Source organism: Pezoporus occidentalis, unplaced genomic scaffold (genome assembly GCF_034315485.1).
Source record: "Pezoporus occidentalis ecotype Australia unplaced genomic scaffold, CSIRO_AGI_Poc_V1 ctg10, whole genome shotgun sequence".
NCBI classification, from domain to species: domain Eukaryota; kingdom Metazoa; phylum Chordata; class Aves; order Psittaciformes; family Psittacidae; genus Pezoporus; species Pezoporus occidentalis.
Window position 1 is genome coordinate 4792177 of NW_026912779.1, and position 26650 is coordinate 4818826.

Below are 26650 nucleotides of genomic sequence, written 5' to 3' on the forward strand. Positions count from 1 at the left end.
GATACCAGCCTTCAGATGTCCAACCCTGAAGAGTCTGCTGGTGGTTTCATGGAGGAGGACAGGCAGCCGGCTCGCTTGAGGCCTGGGAATGACAGGAGCTCCCTATGGGATAGGGTAGAGCTGGAGGTAGAGGTAGGATTTGAGCTGGGGTTGATGCAGAGCTGAGGTGGAAGCTGGGAGAAGCCCCAATGGACCCATAAACTCTGTCTCCAGCTGGAAGGAGCCCTGTGAATTGACACTGGATGGGGCTGGCTTGAATGGGGAACAGGTTTGTGCTGGTCCTAAAGCCAGGGAAAATGAGCCTGGGCCCCAGTGGCAACTCAGAGATGCAGAAAGAGCATGGTGATGCTTTCATAGGCCTGCTCCTTCCTGCTACAGAAATCAAACAATAAATTGATGGATCGGTAGCTGAGTCTTGCTGAAGCTTGGGTGACATGGTTTAGTGTGAGGCATCCCTGCCCATAGCAGGGGGTTGGAACTGGATGATCTTAAGGTCCTTTCCAACCCAAACCATTCTGTGATTCTATAGTTCCTTCCCCAACTGTCTTAATTCAAGAGATCTGATCCAACCTAGGAATACTGATTGTCCTCAGGCATAAGGTCTGGAACTGGTGCTAGGATAAGCTCATGTTTGGCAACAGTGGGCTCCTCTGCCTGGATTTCTGCTGGGATTTGGGTTAGGATTTGGTTGTTTAGCTGATTTCATTGAGGATTAGGTTGTATAGCATCACGTAGGATTTTTAAAGATGCTCATCTAAACATCCTTTACCTTGCAAAAGGGCCAAGTTATTTCTCCCATTGGTCCCTACAACTTTGAAGGAAGCTGTTTTCCTGTCCTCTCAAGGCAGAGCCCCCACGTCCAGGATGCACATCCCCTGTGAGCACACGGGTGCACCTCTCCCTGCCCTCCTGGGCCAGGGTATGGGCAAGATGCAGAGACCTAGAGCCTCGAGTTGATTTAATCTGTACCTGCCTCTGTGACTACGTCTGGCTTCCTCTGACCCAAATTACCTAACTCAGCTGGTATTTCCTTCCTCATATTCCTTCCCTTACATCTACGCATCTCACCTGCTATAGTTTAACTGGCCGCAGCGGGGGAGCTGGGGGAAAGCGTGTGCTAACGCTGCGCCCACCCCTGCCCTTCTCCCCGCCTCGCTTAGAGAGAGACACTGTGTGGATGGAATTTTTAACATCAAAAGTTTCAATTACAGCAGGAAATGTCAGGCCGACAGAGTGCGACTGTTCCAGCTTTCCCATAAGGAATACTCCCACCCTTACTATTTACCCATATGGAAAAAACAACCTCGGATGGTATTTTTTTAAGTTCTCAGGTAAACGGAGCTGAATGGTATCATCACATAAGACGGCAGGCTTGCTGCAGGAGATGAAAAAGTGTAAATCATAGCACAGGGTCCAGAGCCTTTACAGTGCCTTTTTCATGAAAGAAAATCCCGGGATACGGGCTAAGTGGGATGGGGGCTGTTTGAGAGGCAGCTTAACCTTGAGCAAGTTAGCTAAGGGGAAAGAGGAATGGAACAGGATGGAAACACTGACCTCAGAGCAGGAGATGGTGTGGAAAGCAGCATACAGAGTAGCACGTACGCATAATGCAGTGGTCATACTATGACCAGCAGAGCTGTGCACCTCAAAAAGAGCCTGGCTTTGTCATCTTGATACTGTCTCTGAGGTAGCTGAGACAGGAATACGGCCCCTCCATCATCTTCTCTTCTTGAGGCTGGCTGAATCTAATGCTCTCAGCCTCTCCTTGGTGGTCATCATGAGCTCCAGCTCCCCATCATCTTAGAATCATAGACTGGTTTGGGTTGGAAAGGACCTTAAGATCATGTGTTTCCAACCCTTCTGCCATGGGTAGGGATGCTTCACACTAGAAGTTGCTCTTTGTTGATGTAAGATCTTGGTTGCTCTCTCCTTGATTCATCCAGAAAATGCATCCCAACATGTGTTATGGGCAGCATCAAATGTAAGACTTCTGTCATAGCCTCAGACATCTCCAGTGGTCTTGGGTCCTGCTCCCTCATATAGAAGCACTGCTGAGACGGATGATACAGCCACTTAATTCATTGCCACTCCTGCAGGGACTCCATCATTTGCCTTAAGCAGGAACAGGTCATGCTTTTAATGACAGCGTTCAACCTGTGGGATTGTCTTGGACATACTGGTTCCTGAAATCGCAACCGGGGCTTCCAAAAAAGCCCCGAGAACTTCAGTGGTCAAATTAAATCAGTAAGCGTGGTAAGGAATTTGGCACTTAAGTCACCTGGCTCTTCAGGATAATTCAGTGCATCCCAAAATCAGGCTCAGTCAGCATATTGCCCAGCAGAAGAGTTGTTACTGTTGAGTTTTCAGCTCTCAGCCTGCTCAGCAAACTGCTTCCTAATGGGAAGTGTTTGTCTCCACGTGTGCTGTAGGTATAGACTGGCACTTATTTACTGGAGGGAAGTTTTGTGTGAAACCTCGCTGTGTTCCTTGCAGGACAGCCCAAGATCGTAGCACAACACAGTGTTTTGCAGATGTGGTGGTACAGTGCTTCTGGTTAGGGCAAGTGGGGACACAAGGATTTCATTTAATGGAAAATGGTGAGGTTTCAAATATGTTTCTGTGCCACAGGAAGATGAAAGCAAGGCCTCTGAAATGGCGCATGAAATGAAAATGAAAGGGAAGGAGAACTTTGTAAAACAGCTATTAGCTTGCTGGTTGAGGAATTCGCCTGGGCAAAGGGAGCTGTGCATTGGACTTGCTGCCCTCTATGAAGCAGAGCAGGGATTTTTACCTACATCCCGTATGTGAGAGCCTGGGTGCTAGTGAAGAGAGCCCTGTGCTAAGTGGGACTCAGGGATGGGTTATATTCACAGTGCTAGCTGGGGAGAGGGAAAGGGAACATTGCTGTGTGTCAGCAAGCACATCCAACTGTGGGCACATCCATGGCCACTGTCCTCAGCAGCTCAGCTCTGGCTCACATGGCACTGCGAGGACCCTCTAATAACCAGAGGAGCAGGATGAGGAACATGAGATAGAGTGGGAGAAGGCATCCTCTGAAATCCTCATCTCCAAATACAAGTGTAAGGGATGTCCAGGGTATTTGATTTTCTTAATTTTAAGAAGCTTATTAGCTATGGAGAATAATGTAGCACTATTCCCCATGATGCAAATCTGTATAGATTTAAATTGATGGGAGAGATTTGCAACCTGTGTAAACAACTCTGTGAAGTCAATGGGGTCACACCAAATTGTATCAGCTGAGGCTATAACCCATCATGCTTCCATGTAAGAAAAGGCAAGGAAATAGGGCTATGAGGAGAAAATGAACTAAAAACCACAGCACAGGGCTTACAGGGTTTACAGAATCTTGGCCATCACTTTTCTCAGCCTCTGCATGGAAAACATGTGCATGTTACAAAGCACTTTGATGTCCACCGTACAAGCTGTGGGCTCTCCTGCCTGCTGAATGGTCCATTGCTCCTCTGATGTCAGCCGTCCTCACTGGGAACAGGCAAGAAGAATATTGCTCTGAGCAGCTGAACATACACCACCCGCTGGTTCCAGTGAGTTCATTCCACTTGTCTGCAAGTATGAAGTATTAAAGGGTTGCAATTATTGTTCCTTTGGTGATATTAAAGTTTAGAAGCTGCCTCTAATGACTGATGTATAGCAGTCGAGCGTAGTCTTTCCGTGGAAACTTGATGGCTACTACAAGATAAACCTTGTGTGGGTAACATAAATAACATCTTTCTCTTAGGAGCTAATGCATGATGTTTGGTTAAGCAGTGGTGCCAAATCCAATGGGAATATACCTGTAATTATAGCAGGGAACCATGTAACTGGGTGAAACACTGACCGGGAGACCAGCAGAGATGTTTGCAAAGGTCCCTGTTGGGGCTTTATGTCTACATGTAAGAACTTGGCTAACCAGTTCTGCTTCAAGCCTCAGTGCTGGAGCAGCACCGCCTGTGCACACGTGGCGGTCTTCATGTTCTTGTTGTTTATTGGAGGTGTAGGAACAGCAGCAGGTTCCATCTCCTAGGGTCAGTCATAAAAGGCAGCTTAGAACAAGGCAAAAGAGGTGGGCATGGAGCAAAGGATGCACACAAGGACGGTGTACGTGTGTAAAACAACTGTGCTTTTAACTTGTTACAGCAGCTCAGCATCTGACCACTCGCTTGGGATGGGATTCCTCTGGCTCTGTGTGGACGTGTACATAGATCTCGAGGTAAATGGTCTTCGCAGCTGTCAGGGAGCGATACTGATCTTATCCTAAGGGAGGCATCTGCTGTAGGCCAGGTGATTTACTCCCCAGAAGTGCCTACTCACTCCATTAACTCTGGTGGGAGGTGAATGTGGCTGAGCAGATGGAGATACCGACATTGGTGGGAGGTAGGTGAGAAAAAACCCATCCTTTGCTGCAAGGCAAGTGGTGATCAAGCTTTCCAAGGGAAAAACAGCAGGTCAGTGTGTGAAGGGTCAGTCAGACAGGTCTGGGTGACCTCTCTCCAGCCTAGCCTGATATGTAACTGAATTGTGCATGGGAGAACTGGTCCTGAAATACTCAGGTACCTTTCCCCAGTGTCACACCAAGGCAGTGACATTGTTTATAGGTTGTGTTTGGAGGCAGTTGCGTTGGAAAAAGGCAAAGGCAGCCTCTTAGTATGGTTTGAAATGGTCATCTGTGAAAAATCCTATTCACTGCTCCACACCAATCCCCATCTCTGCAGCAGAGCCAATTTCAGCAATGACATCAGTGGCAACGTGCATGAAGTGCCATTAAAGCAAGAGCTAGCACCAGGGATGGACTTGTCCCACAGGGAGAACGTTCCCTTTTGATCTGCTCTGCAGATCCTTTGCCTTCAATGAGTGGATCTGTACACCTCGCTCCTTCCACACACTGACATCAGTGGAAACTCTGTGTTTAGGCAGGTGCAAACTAGGCCGTGCTTAGATGCATCACAGCGATAAGGGCTCTGAACTGCCAATCATGGAGGAAAATTCCCCGTCCTGTTTAATTTTGGGTTACCTCTCCTGAGATCACTGAGTTTTCTGTATGGTGAGACTCACCATCCCAGTGTGAGTCATTTAAAGAGTTCAATTAGTAATTGATGAAACAAATTAGCAAGATATTAAGGGCCTAGTGCAGTGACGTGCTCCTAAAGTGATCTGAGGAAGGACTTGGAATGCAAACTGACGTTTCAGATAGGCAATAATAAAGCAAACTGGTTCATTCAGGAGAAAATAGGCATTCTGTGGTTACCATCCTCTGCTGAAAATACAGCATGGTGGCAGGGCAGTAAGTGAGCAAAAGCAAAGGGGTTCTTTGTGGGCATGGCAATAGTTTGTAGGTTGCAATTAGGAATGTATTAGGGTCCTATTTCTGTGTAGCTGTGAAGTTCTGCAGAGCTCTTAAGGCTGCACCCGGACTGCAGCTGGGTCAGAGGATCCCAGTGCAAGTCACTGTGCCTGGGCTAGCTTTAAATTCCAGATTTTGGGTGCCAGGGCTACTTGTACCATCAAAGGAATGCCCAGGTCCCTTTGTGAGCCCTCCTCAGCCTGAGTTTGGAGAGAGGCATGGGAATACAGGAAGGGAGAGAAGTGCAGTTAATGTCCTGATACATTTGGCCAAATCTTTCCTTCCTCCAGGTTGCCTGACTTAGACATGGGTGCAGGCTACGGTGCGCTTCAGTCTGAGGCAGTGTTCCAAACTGGTCCTGAGCTCAGCTCTTCCTCAGTGTGATACTGAGACTTCAGGCCCCAACAGCAGCCAGGCTATGAGCCAGAAATGTGGACAGAAAGCAGGTAAGTCCCAGGGCTGGGCACAGTTGAGCTGTTTTGAATCCCACTCATTACACAGTGATGTAGAAATAGGCTTGGATTATGTTTTAAAACTGTTTAGCCCTGACCCACAGCCCAGTGAAGTCAATGGGATGTTGCCAGTGACTTAAATGGGCTCGGGAACAGGCCTGCAATGTTACTAGTGCCTTCAAATACTTCCTTCACCTGTAGGATGAAAGTCCTTCTCCTGAGTCAATGGGCCTCCTTACTTCTTCCTCCCCTCTCAGTTTCCATGGGCCCCTAGCATGGGAAACTCAGCCTTATTCATCTTTGTATTTCCATGTCTCTGAATCAGGCAGGTTCTGGGTATGTTCCACATAGAAGCCTGTTATCTTTTCGAATGGCAAAAAAGAGGGGATTTTTCCATAGTCACATAGTTTTTCCACAGAAATGTATTCATGAGAGTTAAACTTGCCCAAACTATGTTAATGTATGTGGTTGGCTTCTGTGCCAATTTTCATTGTGAATAAGACGCAAAATAAAAGGGCTCTTGTGTCTCCCTTTCCTCCTCCCTCAATCCCTCCCATAATTTTGGAGTTCATAAGCCCATTTTGTATGCGAATCAGATCAGGAGAGGAAAGGCAGGGGGGTTACTTTTGCTTTTAAACTATGCCTTTGCTTTAAACCACTGGTAGACACATGGAAGTTCTGCCTGAACCAAACAGAGGTCAATACAATGGGGTTGGCCCTTACAGTTGGTGTAAATTGGGATAACTCCATTTGTCCCGAGTGAACCACGCTGATTTACACCAAGGAAGGACACAGTTCATTGCTGTGGTGTTATTCTAATGCATTTGCATCTGACAAGAGAAATAGTGTCTCTTTTTAATACAGATGTTAGGACTTCTGCAGAACAGTCTCCTTCCTGAGCATGCACCGTGGGTTACCACAGTGCACACAGCACATCAGTTGAGTTCAGGCAGCTCTGTTAGCCAGATGGCTATGAAACATTCATAATAGAAGCTGTAGCTATTATGAGCCATTTCTCTTTGGTGCATGTCCTGACAAGCTGCTGTTATTAAGTTTCAGTGTATTTCTGTTAATGTTACCTACCTATTTTCATTCCTGTATGCTGTCACACGGAGCTGGTTGGCGTGGTCTTGGGAACTGGGCTTCAAGACTCCTCCCTGTGAAAGTTGCCAGCTCATTTATTTGTTTCTTTCCAGTGGTTCAAGCTGGTGCGTTATTCAGAAACTTCTGAAAGAGAGGGGTTGGGTAAACCTCTGATTCAGTTCGTTTGGAAGCAGCCTTGAAGTCCTCCTCCACATCTCGCCCTCCTGCGGCTCTGAAATAGGCTTCGACGAGGCTCATTTGGAGCCCGTTTCTGAGAAATCATCAGTGCTTCTGGTGGAAAGGTCCCTCAAGTTGAAGGTTTCCATCCTTCCTTGTAGAGCTGTGGTACTTCTTCTCTGGGGCCTGACTCTCCCTGCCTTTTGTTTCTCAGAGCAGGAGGAGAGGGGTTCAAACACAACATGCGCTGTGAGGTGTTAAGGTAGGGTGGCAAGAAGATCACTTCTGTTTTATCCTTATCCCAGCATCCTTCTGCAGGGGCAGTGGTCACCGGTCCAAGTTATGTTCTCCTGCTGGCTGCAAAGCCTCTTAGCTGCAAAGGATATGAGAGTCTCAAGGGAGCTCTGAGTGCTCACTGCTGTTGCCTCCCTGCGTTTAGCCACAGAAAGAGCTGTGATGCAGGATATGCTCTAGGCTGCTGGCTGGTGGTATGAACCTTCTGGTACAGGCTGTGTTAGATGAGGTGGTTTGATAGCTGTAGGCTCTCCTCAGCCCAGTAGAAAAGCTGCCAGTGCTGCTGCAGCTACAGAGGAGCCTGCACACAGCCAACAGCATAGACCATGAGCTGTTGTCTGTATGGATGGAGCACACCTCTACATGCCTGGGCTGAAAGGGCAGTGACAGCAATGAGCTAAGCAGTTACATGCAACTGGAAATACCTGGGATCTAAGTGTCATTCCTGACAAGATACTCAGTTTTGGGGTGTCATGTGCACCTTGTAAGATTAACAGATGGACTAAGGAAGCTCTTTGTAGAACATACTTTCAGCAAACCAGTTCAGTTGGTTTGTTGGTGTATAGCACTTCTATGAACCACCTGCAGACTGGGAGCTGTTTCTTCTTCATATGACAGTAGTGGTCATGTTAGTATCCAAAAAAGTGAAATCTTGAGATTGGCTTAGAAATCCTGAGATTTTAGTACACAGAGCTGGGCAGAAGTTGCCTTCTGGTTTTTGTATTGAAGGTGCTCAGGTCCTTGCATTCACAGAGGGTAAAAACTGACTTTAAATAGGATATGAGGTTCTTAGCTATGAAAATCATTGTAGTGGAAAGTCATGATCTGTAGTACTACCCACTATAACAGTGTAGGAGTTGGCCATTGTGTAGAATTGGACAGTAGCTCGTACTTGAAGAAAGTATTCACAATACAAGGAGAGCCTTTTGTTCATGTGCACCTGAATATGTAGCAGACAGCTCTAAATTACTCTCTGCAAATGTCTTGTTACAGTGGTGGGTACAAGACCCTGATGGGATGGATACCACAAAAGTAAGAGGGCACCCGCAAGCTCTTTGGTTGCAGTAGCCTCCAGAAGCATCCCCAGGATTTCCTCTGTGTCTTGACTACGTGAGCCAAGGGGCAATGTCCAAAGGGCAAGAGTTCCCCTTGGCAGATCTTGGTGGGTCTCATTTCAGCTGGTGCCTTTAGGAGGGGAGCTGAGAGGAGTGAATGCACGGTGGCTGTTGTGTAATGGGTAGCCTGAGAAATTCCCATCACAGTTGCAATCTGCTTAGGTGGACCAATGTTCTCCTTTCCCAGCCTATGAAGAGAAACAAAAACATCTGGCAGGCAACAACTGGATTGTTTCAGAAACTCCCTGCTCTCCTTTCAAGGAAGTGCTTTTTGCTGTGGTACTGGACTACCCAGTCCTGCAGACATTCCCTGGCTCTAATATCCAGTATTCCTGTGCTTTCCTGGGAGGGGGCCTTCTTTTGCATCTCAGATGTATATACCAAGGTCAGCCAGGTATTCATCCAAAGGAGCCAGTGTCTTGGGCTCTGACCCTGAGCTGCATCCAGAATGGCCTCAGGGAGCCACTCACCTACCTCCGGGTGTTCAGGAACTATGACAAGGCTTCGGGTAGGGTGTTTACAGTAAGTACATTTTCCAGCTGCAAAGAGAGAAGGGTTTTCTTTGCAGTTGTATATAAATTGTGGAAATGGAGAGTAATAGTCCTCTTGTTTCAAGAATTGTCACGAATGCTTGGTTTTGAGGCCAACCATTCAGCTCCTCTTATCTCTAGATGCTAATCTGTCTAAATGATTGCAGTGTGTCTCAGGTATTTGAAGGTGGGAGAAAGAAAGAAAGAATCAATCTTTGTTTCCCAAACTATCAAAAGCTTATTAGCCTCAGGCAGATCTTTTTATCTGCAAGGAATAAAGCAGATACGTCCAGATCCTCAGCCAGTATAAATCAGTTTAATGCCCTTGACCCATTAATTTTTCTTTTGCACTTTGTCTTGAGTGGGATTTAGGCTGTGTTTAAGCATCTCCTTTTCTTCCAAGTGTCCAGTTTGAAGCTTAGCAGAACAGCCATTAGCCCTGGCTCTTGGAGAGCTTGCACTGGATCATAGAATCATGGAATGGTTTAGGTTGGAAAGGGCCTTAAAATCATCCAGCTCCAACCCCCCGCCATGGGCAGGGACACCTTCCACTAGAGCAGGTTGCTCCAAGCCCCTGTGTCCAACCTGGCCTTGAACACTGGCAGGGATGGGGCAGCCACAGCTTCTCTGGGCACCTTGTGCCAGCGCCTCAGCACCCTCACAGTAAAGAACTTCTTCCTTATATCTAACCTGAACTTCCCCTGTTTCAGTTTGAACCCATTACGCCTTGTCCTATCACTACAGTCTCTAATGAAGAGTCCCTCTCCAGCATCCTTATAGGCCCCCTTCAGATACTCGAAGCTGCTTTGAGGTCTCCACGCAGCTTCTCTTCTCCAGGCTGAACAGCCCCATCTTTCTTATGATGCCACTCTGGTCTCCAGTGCCTACAGAGCTGATGGTATGAGGTTAGGGCCTTTTGTCAAGTAGCCAAGCAAGACAATTGCTTTGCAAGGTCAGTGGAGAAATGTGAGCTCAAAAGGTGAAGAAGGTGGTGGAGCTGAGTTCAGGTGACCCCAGGTAGAAGCAGCACACATATGTGTGCCTCTCGGTTCCTTGCAAGCCTGATGCAGGTTTATCTGATGTTTAGGCAGAGCTTCCCCTAAAGCAGTGGGTGCCCTGGGGGGCTGATGAAGGTTTAGGCTTCCAGGATTCCCTGCTTCCCAGCTGAATTGTCTGTGCTCTGCAAAGGGGAGAATGTCTGCAGGAAATCTAGTTGCCACATGAAATGGGCAATGTTTTCCTCCCAGAGTAAAACCTACAGCTGCCACTTGGTTAGATTGAGGGACAGAGAGTTGGAAATTATAATGTTCATAGAGACTCTTGTGCCAAGATTCATGTCGAGAAGAGGGTAAGAGCAGTAAATAAGGCCAGATCATGCTGTTTTGGTGTTACTGGCAGAGCAGAGCCCTCTTCCCCTAACAGCTATGTTAGCCAGGAGCAGTGATGACATCAGGAAATGAGGTGAGGATGGGGGCATCACAGAACCCCTGTGCATCCCCCAAGCAGGACCCTTTCTTAAAGCAAGGGGAAACCCTCCAGTACCCTCAGGTGATTTCTTTGGGGATGGAGGTATCAAACCAAAGCAGGTTATCCCTTCTGTCCGAGAGGGTCAGGTTCCTGCAGTTCTCCCCCAGGCCTTTTTCCTTTTCTATTTTAAGGGTGTGGTATATTTGGTAAGTTTTATGTTTATCAAGAAGTTGATTGTGTAAATAAAATTGCGGCCTTGTGTGCCAAATAGCTGGGTTATGCTTTCCTGGAGGAGAGCCGAGGTGGTGTGTGGGAGCATGCCAGTGTTAATATGTTCACTTTGCTATGAAACACGGCATGTGTGAGGCAGTGATGCTCTTGGAGCCGTGATGCTGCTTAACCCTTCCCTGGCACAGTCATCTCCATGCTCTGCTGGGCTTCCCCTCCTGTGCTTCATAAACATTCACCAGCAGAAGGGGCTGAGGCTCTCGTGGACTTAACTAGAGCCTGGCCAGATCAACAAGGAACTTCCCAAGGCTCGGGATCCCACCCTGCATTCCCCTCCCATGGCAGGATCCTGGTGTTTCCTACAGCCGGCGTGTGAAGGCCCCAGAGAGAAGGCAGGTCAGGCACGTGCCTGGGGATGCCAGGGCAGGGAAAAGAGCCCTGGGCTAAAAGAGAATAAACTCTTGAGCTCTAATGACTTTATTCCCTATTTACTGCTAAGTGCTACCCAAAGTTTACCTTGTTTCTACCCTGCAGAGGCAGCCAAAGTTTTATTCCGGTGGCTGTTTGAATAGCAGCCCAATCACCGAACAGTTTGGGAGTGTTTTGTACATGGGATGGTGCTGCAGAGCTGCAGCCTCATGTCACTGAAGGCTTTGGAAGCACCAGAATTGTTCTCTGGTTGCTTGTTTTGTTACTTTTCCCCTACAAATCACGCAGTCTCTATCTCGGAGCAGCTCCTCTCATCCTTAGGTCATTACATTCGGGAAGTGCTGGAAACAAATGAATAGAGAAAATGTAACCTCTTGCTTGCCACCAAAGAGGAAATCATGAGTCGGCTACTTCTGCAGACAAAGCGAAAGTCCCAAGGATGCATGAAAGGCCTTCATTTTGCCAAGCAGCAGGGAGCAGAGTTAGCTGTGGTACAGTGGGAGGGGAGCCTGTGTGCGGGGGAATTCTTGCAACTCAGACAAAAATAGTGACTTCCATTATTTCCCTTCCTAAGCCGGAAACCTGCTTGCATTGCAGGCATTTATTGTAATTCCTCACATAGCTGGGGATGATAAGCCCCGCTAACTAGTCATTGCATGCTGGCTGAAAATGATAGTTAATGTACACCGTCCACCCAAACAGCTTCCCTCCTTAACCCTTTCAAAGTGGCTGCGTTTGGGTTGGTTTTGTTTTGAGATGATGTTGCTGCTGATCAGCCTCACCTCAACCCTCCGTCTTCATTAAACTCAGTGTAGTGGGGACTCTTTGATGCAGTCTAATCTATATGGGAGACTTCTCGGAGCAGTTCACACGTCTAAGATACACTGACAGTTATGGCTCAAATTTCAAAGGAATCAAAGGGAGCCGTTTGGCCGCCTTCCACTAAATGTCACTGAAATTTGGATGTATAACTCCTATGTGTTCCTTGAGCAGGCTGGATACTGTGGGTTTGAGCCTACTAATGATCCTGAGCCCTAGCCTGCTGCAGACAGTGAAATTCTCTTTGTGCACTAGTTTGTACTATCTAGTGTTCAGACACTGTGTCGATGAGGCCCTCAGTGACATGGTTTAGTGGTGGTCTTGGCAGTCCTGGCATAATGGTTGGGACTTGATGATCTTAAAGGTCTTTTCCAACCTAGTTGAGTCTATGATTCTATGAGACCTCAGAGCAGCTTACAGTGCCTGAAGGGGGCTTACAAGGGAGGGACTCTTTGTTAGGGACTGCTGTGACAGGACAAGGGGTAACGGGTTAAAACTTAAACAGGGGAAGTTTAGATTGGATATAAGGAAGAAGTTCTTTCCTGTTAGGGTGGTGAGGCACTGGAATGGGTTGCCCAAGGAAGCTGTGAATGCTCCATCCCTGGCAGTGCTCAAGGCCAGGTTGGACAGAGCCTTGGGTGACATGGTTTAGTGTGAGGCGTCCCTGTCCATGGCAGGGGGTTGTAACTGAATGATCTTAAGGTCCTTTCCAACCCAAACCATTCTATGATTCTATGATTCTGTTCTATGATCTAGGCCTAAATGCCGAGGAGGTGAAAGAGCTTTGCTCTCAGGGGAGCAAATGGGAGAGGAAGCACCCACCTAAGGGTTACAATTTGGGCAAGGGGAGCTTACCTTTTCCATCTGTGCTTGTGCACGTATCCGTGTCTTCCTGCAGTTATTCCATCATAGCTTTGCTGTGTGCTGGAGTGCGCTCAGCTGTCCCGGTGCCCTGTCCAACATGGGCTGTCCTCTCAGCATCATGCAGCACTGATGTGCCCATGGGCTTGGTGTGGCACTCCGAGCTCTACACCTGAGGTCACTGCTGAAATGCCTGATGGAAACATCGATTTCAGTTCTTGGGGGAAGAGAGGGAAGGAGTTTGTATTTGGGCTCCTGCCCAATGCTGTTTGCACCGGGATGGGGCACCACATGACTCCCAGCAGGCTATTGTCTTGGGATGTGGCAACATCCAAGGTACAAGGTGCACGTTGATGTTTGGTACCAACGTTATATAAATGCTGCTTGTGCAAGCCCAGCAGCTGATTTTACAAGACATGGGGAAAGACGCATCTTTATCCAAGGGCAGGATTTAGCCCTAACTGCAACATCTTCCCAGGTATGATACAATAACAATACTTAGCAGGCATGTAGTTCTTAACATCATCAAAGCAATGTACAAGCAGCAACTAATTAATCCTCACAACACCCCTGTGAGGCAAGTATTACCATCCCCATTTCACAGATTGGGATGATGTGACTTTGGAAGGTCAAATGACTTGTCCAGAGCTAAACAGTCTGCAGTGGAGCTCATTAGTTCCTGGCTCACAGCCACCACTCAGTGTACTTGCCCAGCCTATTACTGTATTTTATTATGCAAATCCCCATGGAAATTAGAAGCCCAGAGCAACCCACAGATCTAAACATGGTGCTTAGATCTAAATGCTGGATCCATTTGGTTTGAAATTGGTTCCAGAGACCTGCCAGTAATTTCACTGGATTTTGGGTGGCAATGGAATAAAACAGTGACTGTCATAGAATCACAGGCTGGTTTGGGTTGAAAAGGACCTCAAGATCATCCATTTCCAGCCCCCTGCCATGGGCCAGGACACCTCCTGCTAAACCAGTGGTGTTCCCTGTCATGCCTGGAAGTCTCCAAGACAAAAACAGAGGTCATGGAGACGTGTATTGATGACTGTCCAGCTTCACCCTTGTTTGCACAGGCTCTTCTGAGGCCACCAAATAGTCCCAAGCTAGACAGGATGTCACCAAGGTGAGCAAAATGACAGAGTTCAGCCTCAGTTCCTGCAGGTGTATTGCAAGCAGTGCATGGAGACGTGTCTGCCTAGTCACTGGAAGACTCTTTGGCCACAAGGTTATAGCTGGTTATAGAGACAACTCAGGAAAGCCAGCAAAAAGCAGTGAGCTGGGGTCTAGTTCAGGTATACATAGTTTTCTTCAGTATTGGCAAGCTTTGCTCAAAAGCTGATGATGTCCATGCAAACTGGCACTGTTTTGATGAATCAGAAAATCAGCCAACTGCTTGCACAACTGCGGTTCTTGTGGAAATCACCATGGCTTTTGTGTGTGCAAGGAAAGGAAAGGATATTCACCGTGTAACGTTGGATCGGGACTGGTTCTTGGCTCCTTATTTCACGGGCTGACAAGTGCACTGCTAGATTTCATGAGGGTGTCATCATACCACTGAAAGCTATTTACACTAAGTCACCCTCCAGGAACTGGGTCACAACTTCTTCTTTCATGAGACTTGGCAGTGATCTCAGGGTTTTACTAGGAGCTGAAGAGAGGATGCCTATGTGCAACGCCAAAACCAACTGAGATGCAAAGGGAGCTGGGCCCCGTGCCACTGATCAGTGCGTGGCACATCAGGCTCTGAAGGCAATGGGATGGGACTTCGCTGCTTTGCAGGTCCAGCGGTTGCTGATGGTTGCCTTTTGCACTCTGAACAGGTGTAAATGACTACCCAGAGGCAAAGCAGGGCAGAATCAGGGCCAGATCTTCAGCTAGTGTCAATCAGTGCCTCGGCTTCAATGGGGCTGCATCAGTTTGCCTTAGGAGAGGGTGTAATGTGGGAAACAGAGATAAGGGAACTCATGTTCTAGCACCCTATATCCTATATAATTGCTTAAGTAAGAGCACAGCCCAAAATGGGTTTGCCAGATGCTGGGGTGGTGCAGAAGCCATCCCATGGTTTACGGGCAGGGTTATACACCCAAGTGGAGGAAGCCTGTGGCCAGGATGGGCTCACCTCCTGCTTGCTTCAGGTGAGTCCATCCTGGGCTTGGGTACCAGCTGGTGGGAAGGATGTGTTTACATAGACAAATAGGAGGCCTTACATTCTGGATGCTGGGCTGTACTCAGGCCATGCCTCCATATCAACTGTGCTCCTATGACCCACAGTAGCTGGAGTGAAGCCAGCGCAGGTCTGTGAGCTGGAGCAACAATCATACCTTTGTTTTGCAGGGCAGATGAATAGATAGATAACAACGAGGTAATGGACAGCAGCCCCTTCCCCCCACAAACATCAGTCCTATCACTCACCTCCTCCCCCAGCAAAACGAGGCCTCAGGGACAGAGAAAGAGCACAGAGATTAAAAACGAACCCCTTGCTTTGGAACTCCTCAGCGAAAGGGGCTGATAAGAGGAGGGCTGAGATCAGGCATCAGATTTCAGGGGTGAACAACCACAGAACGGAAGGATGCCGAAAGGGTTGTCGGAAGGGAGCGAGATGCTGAGCACGTCCCAACAGCTTCTCTTCTGACAAAAACAAGAGCAAAGGTGTTTCTCTTGTAGCAGCAACAAAGAGCTGTTCAGACACTTTATACCCATTAAGAACCCCGGAGAGACATAAGAGCATCCCAGAGTGAAGGTTTGTAAGCTGTTAGTCAGGTTCTGTTTCCATGCTGGCAGATTCCTGGGAGCTGTAAGCTGTAAGGTTCTGTGCTCTCAATGGGAAGCGATCAGCACTGGAAAGACTTGGATGTAGTCAGGGCTCATGGAGCAGGCTGTGGCTCAGGCTGGGCAATGTGGTTTCAATTTTGGAGCTGTCCCCTCAAAAGCCTTCATAAAAGCAGCCTGAACATAAAAGACCATGTTCTTACAGCTTGAAACATCAGGAAGACTGTGTCCCCCCCTGCCTAGAGAGGAGCAATATTCAGCAGCGGAGGCTTCGCTGAAGTGCTGCAAAGGTAAAGTTCACATCTCTGCATCTTCACATCTCACAAGAAAGATGTTGGAGTCACTGTGTGATCCAAGTAGTGCATTGCCCCTGCTGAGACATGGGCCTTTCGTGTATTCTTTGCACAGGATAAGTTGTTCTTATCGTATGAAGACAGGCTGAGAGAGTTGGGCTGTTCAGCCTGGAGAAGAGAAGCTGCATGGTGACCTCAGGGCAGCTTCCACTGTCTGAAGAGGCCTACAAGAAATCTGGAGAGGGACTTTTTACGAGGGCCTGCGATGAGAGGACAAGGGGGAATGGCTTTAACCTGAAAAGGGGAGATTTAGATTAGACAGAAAGAAATTCTTTACTATGATGGTGGTGAGGCGCTGGCACAGGGTGCCTGGAGAAGCTGTGGCTGCCCCATCTCTGGCAGTGCTCAAGGCCAGGTTGGACGGGGTTTGGAGCAAGCTGCTCTAGTGGAAGGTGTCCCTGCCCGTGACTTGCTGTCTTCCACTCCAGTGGAGTGTGCAGGGGGTTGTTCAATTTGGAGGAGGAGTCTTTGGGCCAGGCAGCTGTGGCAAGGTGTCAGGGTTGCTCCAGCAAGCACACGGTTAGCAGGTTTCTGCCCATTATCTGAGTGATCTGGACGAAGCTATGAAAGAGGCTAAAACCAGGCAAGGAAGATCCTGGGGCCTTGACCCTCTGGCTGGCGTGGGATGACCTGAGCTGGTTTGGATTGTGTCTTTAAAACTAAAGGTAAGCCTGAGGAAAGGGAGGAGGAGGGATTTTCCTTTGGGAATTTGTTTCCCCATTCCCAGTGGGTGAGCCCGTTTACTTACTCACTGGGGCACATAGTAGTTAATACAATTTTCTTGATAATAATAGTTTGGGGGCTCTGTAAAGCCAGCAGGTGGGAGCCAGATAAACCAGTTGTGAAGGTGAACACTGACAGCTCTTCCGATGGCCCAAGCCATCTCCAGCAAGGCTGAGGCAGACTCATCTCTGACTGCTCTCAGAGCCTGTGAGCTCCCTTGGGGCAGCACCAAAGCAACATCATCATGGTCAGCCTCTACATGTGTCCTTTAGCTGCCCACTTGAGTGGTGAATAGGCCACAATTATGGTCTTTTCCTTCGTCTGAAGTTCTGGATTTGGAGCCCACATCAGTCCCCTGGTTTTGCACCTTCAGCGTTGCTGGGTTTGAGTGTATTTAGGCAGGCCCCAAGGCTGGTTGGTGCCGTGGCAAGGACAGGGGGGTTAAAAGCAATACTGGGTACCATAAGACTTGGGGAAGAGTTGGAATATTAGACAGTTTTCCTGGCTGCTACTCTAAAAAACACTTGCAGGCCTGGCTTACATGAAATTCATTACAATGAGGGTGGTAAAACACTGGCACAGGTTGCCCAGAGAAGTGCTGGATGCTCCATCCCTGGAAACATTCAAGGCCAGGCTGGATGTGGTTCTGCACAACCTGATCTAGTTGAAGATGTCCCTGCTCAATGCAGTGGGTTTGGGCTAGATGGTCTCTTCCCACCCAAACTATTCCATGATTCTACGATTCTATGAAATGGAACATGATACAGTATTTCTATTATAATTCTATATTGATGTTTTTACCACTGGTTATGTGGGCCAAGACCTCACATGAATGCAGTTATTTTGAAGTCAGAGGCTTACACCATACAACTCTTCTTTCCAGCAAGAGCTGTAGTACCTTGACTGTTCTCACTACATTCACGATTCCCATACACTGAAAGATGCACTGCCTTTGGATGTAGATGAGATGTTAATGGCAGAGACTTCATTGCAGCACAGCGAGGGTGAGCAGGAAGGTAATTATAGTCTTGCTTTTTATTGTTCTTACATAAAGCTGCTGTGGCTATTTTCCATCCCAGCTGTGCCTCCCAGCCTGCCCAGTCTTACTTTCCATTGCGGTGTGGATTTTGGATCCCACACATTCAGGGATACATGGCAAGATCCCACAGAATGGCTCATGACCACGGAGGTGCAGAGGCAGACCTGTGCTTGCAGATTTTGTCTGTGCATGGAGCCAGGGATACTGTCCTGCTTTTTTTTCCTAGTGGTTTTTCTAGAACCAAGGAAGGGCCTGACCCCAAAGCTGGATTCTTAAAGCAGCAGATTTTTAAGGATACTTGAAACCTGAACCTGGATTTCACCCCAAATCTTGTGAGCAGCGTTTGCACTTACGATGAATGAGATCTGCATTCTGTGGTCAGGAATCATAGACAGAGTAACAGATTGATACCTCAAGTCCTTGCAGGTGAGATATCCAAGCAGGGAAATCAAGGGTAGAAAACAAGACATACAACAGCTTTTCATAGGCTGTGTGTTATCCTGCCTGGGAGTTCTCGACAAGCTCTGCAAAATGACTTCATGAAACCTTTCCAAGGTGAGAGTATTCATGCAGAAATCTCTACAAGGTCCTACAAGGCCCTTCACACCTGATGGAGTACTAGGGAATATGAAACCAGCGCCCATTCTTTAGGGTTTCATCCCATGTCCAGCAGAGATCCCATCAGGAATCTTCCACCTGAACAATCCTCATGGTTGCACATTTAGATCTTCCTTTATTCCTCGGGGACATAACAAGGGTTAATAGCACACATCCCATGAATAGCTAGGGCTATCAAACTTCTCGTCTCACCACCTCTGTGATGCTGGGTCACAAATCCTTTTGTTATATGCATGTAGAAGAACTAGCATGTTGGAACCTGTTAGCACTAACAATGGCTTTATTAGTGGCATTACTCCTATGAACACCGCTACTGTTGCTAATATGTTAATGAGTCATATCATTAATAGATTAAGAATGAATTATGTACTGAGGTAATGTATGTTACACTTTGATTTCAAGTGAAGGTCGTTTGCAGATGTCATGCATGCCTTGCTATGGGGATGTATTGCCCTGCTTAGGAACTCCAGTGCTAGAAAAACATTTGGCATTGCTCCTCTTTTCCTAGAAGTTTTCCACAGCATTGCTGTTTATTAAATGGTGTTACTTCTTCTGCTCTTGCTTTTGTTGATGAAGTAAGAAAGAACCTAATTCTGTATTTTTTGAGGCCCAGCATTTCCTGATAGTTTTGAAAAGAGCAAGGAAGAAAAGGAAAAACACAGGAAGCCGGTGTTCAAATGTGCTCTTTGAGGTAGGAGGTAAGAGACAGTGAAGCAAGCTCCTTGGGGCTGTTCAGCCTGGAGAAGAGAAGGCTGCGTGGAGACCTCATAGCAGCCTTCCAGTATCTGAAGGGGGCCTATAGGGATGCTGGAGAGGGACTCTTCATTAGGGACTGTAGGGACAGGACAAGGGGTTAAAACTTAAACAGGGGAAGTTTAGATTGGATATAAGGAAGAAGTTCTTTACTGCAAGGATGGTGAAGCACTGGAATGGGTTGTCCAGGGAGGTTGTGAATGCTCCATCCCTGGCAGTGTTCAAGGCCAGGTTGGACAGAGCCTGGGTGAGATGGTTTGGTGTGAGGTGTCCCTGCCCATGGCAGGGGGTTGGAACTGGATGATCTTAAGGTCCTTTCCAACCCAAACTATTCTGTGATTCTATGATTCTATGATTCTGACTACTGTGATTTCAGAGGAGATTCCCAAAGAACCTCCTTTGGCACCGTAATATCTGTAATCTACCTACCGTGGCCAGGACAACGCTTCAGCATCATGCGTCACACAAAGGAATATTCCTCAGTGTCGGCAGGACGATATTTGATTTATATTTGGGGGTTTGAAATTTGATGCTGTGATTTAATTTTTGGAGGAACTCTGTTCCCTTCCAGGGGAAATTCTTGTTTGAGAAAGAAAGGAAGGAAGAAAGGAAGGGGGTGGGGGAAGCAAAAAAGAGAAAAGAGGGAGAATGATAGAGGTTACGATAGTATTACGTTACCGATCGGATAAACTGACAAAACAGCCCACTGTGACTCGGAGAGCTTAATTTTGTGCGTTTTGGCAACTTCTTAAAGCAGAAAATGAGAGCACAACTGTCAACAGGGCTTTTGATATTTCTCAGTGTTTATACTAGAGATGAAAGCGCATTCTGAATTAGGGTGGAAGGCAGCAGGCCAGATTCTGACTTCGGCGACAAGAGGTGATAAACGCTGCAGATCTAACCCCCCTGTAACAGCGGGTAGGAAATGGCTCTCCTGTTGCACAAGGTGTTGTGAGGTTTCAAGGTTTTTCCATTCTGCTTGAAAGGCACAGGGGCTGTAAAGGGGTTTGGGGTCTTTCTTATTACTGCAGTAAACCAGCAGATAGCCAAGTCGCTTGGTGTATGGGAGACCCAGCATCATGTTCCTGCTCTTTCTGGTTCACTGTCTTGGCCTCTGGGCTTACGAAATTGGTCTTGATGTTACATACATCCAATCTGAAATGACTCCTACAGGAAAGCAGCATCCATGACTGGCCACTTGCCTGAGGGTTATGATATCCCTCTTGGATTTAGAAGATCCAAGTTCAACAACCTCATCTGTATCAGGCCTTCCAATGTATGTCTTTTGCGCTCCAGATGAATGCTGAAGCCCTTGGCTGCTTTAGGCAGTTTGTTTGTGTGTGTTTTGACCAGAAGTTTCCTCCTGGACCAGAGACCTTTTCCCAGTGGAAGTTTTGCTGAAGCTGATATGTATAAATAACCAGAGAGACGTACTGGGGTGTGTGTGTGTGAAAAACTATCAATTCTGTGAACAAACATGGGTTAAGACATGTTTGCCAGGGATTCAAATTAGTGTCTGTGCCATTATGTCCTTTTGCTGGGATTTAATGGAAAGAGCTATAAATTGTGGTTATGATTAGCCAGCAAGAAAGGTATCTGTCAGGCAAGTTCTGCCACCCTTACTCATGTGCAGTATTTCATTTCACAGGTTGTCTTGGCTATTTTGCTGGACCATCCTCTCTGCCTCCAGCGGTGCTATTAAAGGAAGGAGGGAGCTATGAATTCCCGCAGTCTTTGGTAAGCTACAACTTCCTTCCTTGCTCACAATTAATGAGAAAGCTTCACCTCTTCTCCAAACCTTCATGGCTGTTTATTTATAGAGGCCAGCATCCAGACAGTATGGGTAATACTTCAAACCAGACTTGGACCTGGGATGTAGGCTGATCCAGCTTAGCTACACAGTAGAGTTTTTGTTGGGTGGAGGCATCTTAGTGTCCTGCTTGGGACATAATATCTCGCCTCTAAATAAATGGCCTGCCCTGCAGGGTAAGGTGATTCTCACCATGAGGGAGGCTGGTGGAACCGGGCTTATAAAAATATCTGAGCAGTGGAAGAAAATAACTGCTCTTTTCCAAGAAGATGCATTTTTCTATTTTAATTTCTTGAAGGCTGTGATAAAATAAATGTTGTCTATGATGTCAAGGTGAAGGGTTGACCAGAACTTCCTTTGTGGTCAAGCTCTTTCTTTATTGATTGATTTTATAAGGCCTCTATATTTGTCAGGCTCGCAAGTGCAGCGGTGACTTAAGTTATAAGAGAATGTTTGTGTCTTTAAGGAAAAATACAGCGACCCCTCCTACCCATTGCCCTTCTCATCCGTGCAAGGAAACCTACACTTGGCCAGAATGTTTTTGCTCCCTTAGTGGAAAATGTTGATTAAATATTCAGAGAAAAAAATGCAATTAAACCCCCCAGACTCCTAAATCCCAAGAATCTTTCATGGCAAACTGCTGTATACGGAATAGTTGCATTATTTGGGCTGAAAATGCTGAATTGTCAGGTTTTGGTAGAAGCTGCAAAACTTGAAGAGAAATGTCTTGGGGGAAAAGGTCTCTTTTCTGTTGATAGAAGGAGATATTTTCCAAGCATTTCCATGCAAGCTGTTTTGCTGTTGAGTTGGTTGAGCAACCCCATAGCCACATGGTTGTGCTGCTGAAAGGCCCATGAGTGACTTTCCATACTTATTTTTTCTTCCTGAGCCAGAAGTTGCTTTAGTTCAGCATTTTGGTCATTCTTCACACCAGGAGACACATCAGGGTTTAGGCTGGGACCATTTGAGTGGTCAAGCCCAGTCTTGTCACACCACAGTGATGCTGCTGCTGTCAGCCCCTCAGGGTCTGGCATCAAGCTCTCGCTGCACTTTTGGGGCACATCTTTGCTTAGCTGGTTTTACTGGGATAAAATTCCTCCTCTTATTACTTCTCATTGGCGTAGACTGCTTTAGTGCTGACTCCACAAACAATGTGCAAGTGTTGTGTGTGGAGGTACAAATGTGAAGTGACCAGGTGAGATGACCAAGTTATGGCAAGTCAGTGACCCGAAGAGCATAGCTCAGCTGAACTCTGTGCAGTGAGGTCACCAAATACTCAGTCCTCAAATAACACAAAATTACCCATCTTCCTTCAAAATCCATGCCTCCTTTTGAATGTGGAAATATATGGAACCTGGATATACGAAGTGAATTCCAGGGAAGAGAAAAACAAGGAATATAAACATGGAAGAGCTTTGCAAATCCATGTAAAGCCTGCACTGTTTCTCATTCCCTGGGCACGCTGGCTACTTCTCTAGTGCATTCAGTACTTGGTGGTTCTCTGGGCTTTCTGTGTTAGAGGTCTGATCCCTCTCCCATCTGACTGGGTCTTGCTTCTGGAAACTGGCAATCTGCAAGACTGGAAAGAGAAAACCTGGAGCCGTGTTTTAATATCAGTTGAGTCGATTTACACCATTTAGGATGTGGATTTCTCTGTTTTGTTTTCCCTCAAGGAAAAAAGATGATACAGAGAACTTGAAGTTGCTCCTGCGTGTGATGGTACAGCCAGTCAGCAGCACAATCAGCCATGTAGATTGCCTGTGGGCCTATTTCTTCACATTGACTCAGTTTAGCTGTTGTTGAGGTCAGTTTTTCCAGGGATCACTAATATGGGAGCTGAGGTTGGCCATTCCTCATCCACATCCCAGTTGGCGAGGGGCCCTTATGATTGCCAGGATACAGCTCCAGAGTAAACTAGGTGCTCACAAGGTACACAAGGCAGTTTTAAGTGGCACTAAGGGAAAACAGGTAACAGAAGGGGATGTGATTTCTTTCCACCGACCTTTGTTTTAAAGGGTGTTTTGGGGTGCGAGTTAACCTTTCCTTGGGTCTCCTGCCAGCAGGTGGGAACCTTTTTAAGTTGTCCTTTTTCTGAGCAGGGCTGAATCGTCCGCCCTAAAGCATCCCTTAATGCAATTAAAACCAGCAGTACTGCTTCTCCAACACTGGGGCCTCCGATACTGGGAGGGGAAGCGGTGGCTCTTCTTTGAAGTCCCACCTACGTGAACATCAGTGGCAGGACTTCAAAGGGAAGCTGCTATTTCCTGTTGGAGCTCAGCCCTGGTGCTCAGCACTGCTAACAAAGCAGTCGGACTGGTTGTAAAGGCACCGATCCAGCAGAGAACTTAAGCACATGCTTAAGTCCCTCAGGACTTAACCGCATGTTGGGTTGGGACTCAGCTTGTCTGGAGACTGGACTCATGGTCAGGGTTGTGTCTCCCAGGTCAAGTTTTCAAGGGGAAGAGCCAGATTAGAAAGCTTTTCACAAATAGCTCCATGGGTGCTGGAAAGCTGGGCTCATCATTCATAACCCAATGACCTGGGGCACCTGCGCGACAGCAGGAGGTGGGAATACCACAAGGAATCCGACTGGATTGAACAAACAACCTGGAGACAGACAACAGGCTGCACTAACTACCTGCAAACGCTTGTAAATCCTGAATTCAGAGCTAGCATTGGTGAGTTCACCTCAGTGGCCAGGTGAGGATCTGGGCTGATAAATGGAGTTGTAAAGATGGGAGTCTATTTGCAAGCAGGTGCGAAATGCTAAAGGCACCATACTCAGCCCCATGTTTTGCTGAGTAATACTTTATTGTAGTGTTATTCCTCTGCTGTCTGTGGAGCTGTTTGCAGACTAACGGATGGCAGAACTCGGATGTAATTTTTAGCAAGGATTATTTAGGTAATTCATGTAATTTGCACCAACTTATTCTCTCAGTTACTGTCCTCAGGCTATAGACAGACCTTGTGGTCATGATCTGCAGCTGGTGCAGGTACCACACTGCTAGCCCTGTTCTCAGCATCATGTCATCCCCTCTTCAGTAGCAGTGCAGTATGAGAGCTTCTCCCCTGTCACTGCCTACACAAAGGCCTGTGGTTGCCTCATGTGTGGCAATTAAAGGGTGTCTGGGAGATGTTCCATGCCAGCAGCCTGGATATTTGCAATTGGAAAGGATGGTTCTGTTTGTAGAATAGATGTGTTGGATTGAACATGGTACTTGTGTAGGCTGCAGGGATAAACAGGTCATGAAGCCTGAGAAACCCCAGCAGTTTCCAAGTCCTGCTCCCTGAGGTCCTCCTGTACTTGGGGTAGCACAGCCTGATGAACCTGATAGTAGACTGCAGTTATCCTCCACCTTGCCCTTCTCCCTGTAGTGGAACCCATTACCTAGTTGCTAATTCCCCATCCCAAGAAAGTGAATTGAGAACAGTGTCCTGGGGGTTTTCATCTGAGCCAAACTGGAAACACCTTCACTTGGGTTATGAAAATACCTATGAAACTGTTAGGCCACTGGGTTTGGATGTCACCAGCAGATATCTGCCCAACCATTCAGGTTCCCAGAAGAAACTTCTGACATATCTTCACTGTGTGCATGAGCACTGTGTAGTTAGTGCTCCCCAAAGCAGCAAGACTTTGCTCAATTCCATGCTGACCTGCTCTGTTGCATGCAGAAAATAAGCACTGATCAAAAGTAAGGCCCCAACATCTCCCCTTCTAGGTTCAGGTATAGCGTGCTGGTACAGTGCTAATGTTACTGTTAGCACTGCGTGGTATGTCCTTGGCATATTCCCTGCAGGATCAGGTTGGTGTCTCCACTGTGATGTTATGTGGCGGCATGGTTTGGAAGGACCCCCCTACAAAGAGTAGAGATGCTCTGTTTTGGATGGGTAGGTTGGATGTTGACAAACAGCAGCGTGACTCACTGCTCACACCTGAATGCTCTGCAAGGGGTTTATGTTCCTGAAAACGAGTGTGGTCACCGCACCTGAGAGTGAATCTGGTGACCACAGAGCGCTGAAGAAGTTCAAACTCAGCTTTCCTGCACCTTGAAAGTTCACAAGAAGCAGGTGATGTGATTTCTTGGGAAGGAAGCCTTGTGTTGTGACCGAGGCATGTGACTAGTGCAAGAAAACCATTCAGTTCTTGGTGGTGACACAGGTGTCTTGGGTGGCCTTGAGTGGTTCATTTGGTCTTTGTTCCCTTTGGTCTCCCAGCTATAAATTAGGCTAATAGCTCCTTACCCATGTGGCTATTAGCCAGCAAGTTATTCAGGTGAAGGTATATTGTGTGTTGTACAGGTACTAGGTTTGCTCTTGCTCAGGGTTCTCCTGTAAAATGAAGAAGCAATGTGAATAACCAAGTGAGGCAGGATGGGTTTTGGGGAGGCTTTCTCCCAAAGGCTCTTTGCATTCAAAGAAGGTGCATTCTGTTAATCTTCTTCATTTTGTGTGGTTTCTACCCGTGGATTAGGACTGAAAGGGTTTTATCCGATGCAGGGTGTACATGCAAATATTTCTATTTGAATAATACTGGAGAATAAATTTAGAACTGGTTAAAGAGGGGATGAATGCCTCAATCTGCGAGGTGGAAAAATTACTACTTCTTGTGGGTAACCCAACCTGTTTAAGTTGCTAAAAACATACCTGCCTGAAAAAAGAAGAGCAGGAGGAAGAGCTGAAAAGAGAGCTTTAAAAAAACCCCAACTCTCTCCAGATTTCTAGTTTAATATTTCAGTATTTTCATAACTGCAGCTTTTTTTGGGCTGAGGTGGGGGGAAATGAGAATATATTCAAGAGCTCTGGAAACCGCTTTCTATTTGTAAAGCATGTTGTGTGTGTATCGTAACACCTACAGTACTTGTCGCTCTGCCAGGTTGTGCATCGGCTGCCAGGGTTTTCCTCGCTAAATGACATTATACTACTTTGTGGGTATTGAAAACAAATATGTTGAGGGGAGGGAGCCTTCTCATCCACAAAGCAATTGGCAGTATTTAGGCATAGTGTTTTATTTGAAGGCTGCTGCACTTTTCAGCTGCTTCCCATAAGCCAAAGGACAGGTTGGATGAAGGTTTGTGTGCTCTCTGTTCATTGGCGTGTATTCTTTGCAATACAGCAGCACCTAGGGGCTCTGCAGGAGATGAGGACCGTGGGATGATGGGCACTGTGTGAGCATGCAGTAGGGGACAGTGGGGAGGAATAGAGAAATGTGGTGGTTATCCTCAGAAGTGCAGCTCCAGAATAGTTGTTCTCTCACAAGGTGTTGGGAGGGATGTGAGGTCACCTGGCTGGGTGGATGGAGTGAGGTAGACAGTGCTAACGGGAGGTATGATAGGGTGAAGCCATGGGGCTCTGCAACAAGGACCTCTGGTATGGTGTCTGGTAGTGGAAAAGGAGATGGGAGAGATGCATTGCTGGCTGGGCTGCCACTGCCACTGCTGAATAGGTTATGCAAAGGCTACAGCTTTGCTATGAGGTGCAGATACGCTGCAGATATCTCTAACCAGATGAGGTTATCAATTAACCCAGGGTCTCCCACACTCTTGTGGTTTTGAGGGTGACACAGAAGCATTCCATTGCCAACATGAGGTGAGCCCTGACAGATCCCGCTGCATAAAAGCCAGCAGAAGAGGAGCGAGGAAGGAGAAAACAGGATTAGAGGCTGCTGAGGTCTCCTCAGTTCAGCTGCTGGAACAGCCTCTGTCGGGCTGCTGCTGCTGTGTATGAAGTAAAGCTGCTTTAAGACTGCTCTAACTTACAGCCAG

The 26650-nt window shown here is 47.2% G+C and overlaps 1 protein-coding gene and 1 long non-coding RNA gene across 2 annotated transcripts in view; one reads left to right on the plus strand and one right to left on the minus strand.

The window, feature by feature from the left end:
• Window positions 1-26650, plus strand: part of BMP2 (bone morphogenetic protein 2) — a 250350-nt gene that overhangs the window by 194557 nt on the left and 29143 nt on the right. The window contains exon 5 of the mRNA XM_062610140.1: window positions 20727-20815. The gene's annotated coding sequence lies outside the window, so the exon portion shown is untranslated. The remainder of the gene's footprint in view (window positions 1-20726; window positions 20816-26650) is intronic.
• On the minus strand, window positions 1994-13176 carry LOC134158183 (uncharacterized). The gene is made up of 3 exons (XR_009962634.1): window positions 12809-13176; window positions 6895-7038; window positions 1994-3582 (listed from the first exon to the last, which is right to left on the minus strand). It is a non-coding gene; the product is annotated as an uncharacterized LOC134158183 (long non-coding RNA).